General features: G+C 42.3%; 1 long non-coding RNA gene across 1 annotated transcript; it reads left to right on the forward strand.

The window, feature by feature from the left end:
* The first annotated feature begins 287 nt into the window (after positions 1-287).
* Positions 288-1,037, forward strand: LOC139434472 (uncharacterized). The gene is made up of 3 exons (XR_011643816.1): positions 288-389; positions 779-839; positions 952-1,037. It is a non-coding gene; the product is annotated as an uncharacterized lncRNA (long non-coding RNA).
* Positions 1,038-1,546: the final 509 nt, after the last annotated feature.

Below are 1,546 nucleotides of genomic sequence, written 5' to 3' on the forward strand. Positions count from 1 at the left end.
TCAGGAATCTTCGATATGGCTTTGATTACAGGATCGTTGACTTTCAGTCAACAAATCCTTTGGAAAGACAAAAAACAACTATTCAAATATCCTGCTCATCCTGCTTTACCGCGACCGCTATAACCGCCGAAGAAGAAGTCTATGACGCTATCGCGTAGAGCTACGTTCTTGCGTAATGCGGAAGTGGGCGTGGTTAAATCTAAACTGGGTTGGAATAACCAGAGCCATTTAATAGAAGAGTTACGACATCTCCGTTCACTCCAATGGACCACTTTTTTACAGCAATGGCGGATCGTGGAGCCTCTCAATCGTTCCCCGGAAGTTAGCGCCAAGGCTGGCAGAGCTGTGGAGTTGCAGCATAATACACCGTTCGTGACGGACTTTTAAAGGTAAGAAGAAGTTTAAAGATGTATATTGCGGATATTATCAGTACATCTGATTCAAATGAACATGTGTATTAAAGGATGTCAGTGGATTATCCCTAAATTAGTAGATTTAGGGAACGTTTACAGATAACAGATTAAGCTAGCATACCGAAGCAATTTAGCAACACACGTTGAACAGCCTTTTAATTGTAAATTCCGTTCTCTCTATGTCATTTCGTCCAACATGTTGAATTAGAGAAGAGGGGCTTCTAAACGGGATTGTATGCGGGGGTGGAGGGAGTTAAATATTAGATAAATATAACTTTGGTGCGTGTAAGAGTGAGTGTTTTTAGCAGAGCCATATTGTGTCCTTGTGATTCTGTTGATTATTACCTGTCTGTATAATGTTGCAGCCCAGCTGATTCTGGATTGATGGCAAAGGGAGAGGGACTTAAGTGAGAGTGAAAACACAAGGTACGTTTAATACTAGTGTTTTATATAAGTAAACACGTTATCTCCCCAAGGCAATAGGTGTGCTATATAGGTGTGTATAACCCTTTCTCCTGTCTGTTGCTCCCTCTCTCAGCACAAGAACCAGAGGGGGGTTCAATGGAGCCTGAATACCTGCACTGAGACCCTCACCCTGCACCCTGATTCTCAACTCTGTGTTTTTCAAGCCTTTCCCTGTTTTTTTGTATTAAACAAAACATTAAGCTTTCCCAATGGTGTGGTTTTCGTTTTGTGAAAAAGTGCAAATGCAGTGTTTTTTCCTCCGCTCTGTGTCAGTGGGGAAGCCGTACATTCGTACTCCTTTCTCTGAGCGATTTGAGCATCCCCAGGCAGCACAGCAAACCATGGTGGCGACTAGGAGGCAGCACAGCAAACCATGGTGGCGACTAGGAGGCAGCACAGCAAACCAGGACAACACGGAGGAAAAGGCACCGACAAACTGCATGATATGCTCTTCTATGTTTATTGAATTCCATGTATTTGCAATGGATGTTCCTAAAACAACACATTTAACATCATCATCATATCCTGTCGGTCTCCTGTCCTTTCTGAAAGCCATAAAGACGACATTAGTCATTTAGATAACTTGTGTCCTCAATTACCAGGGGATTACTGAAACTACCATGAATTTAAGAAAATGGTAGAAAGGAATCCAATCTGAATTTTAAAGC

Source organism: Pseudochaenichthys georgianus, chromosome 1 (assembly GCF_902827115.2).
Source record: "Pseudochaenichthys georgianus chromosome 1, fPseGeo1.2, whole genome shotgun sequence".
Classification (NCBI taxonomy): Eukaryota; Metazoa; Chordata; class Actinopteri; order Perciformes; family Channichthyidae; genus Pseudochaenichthys; species Pseudochaenichthys georgianus.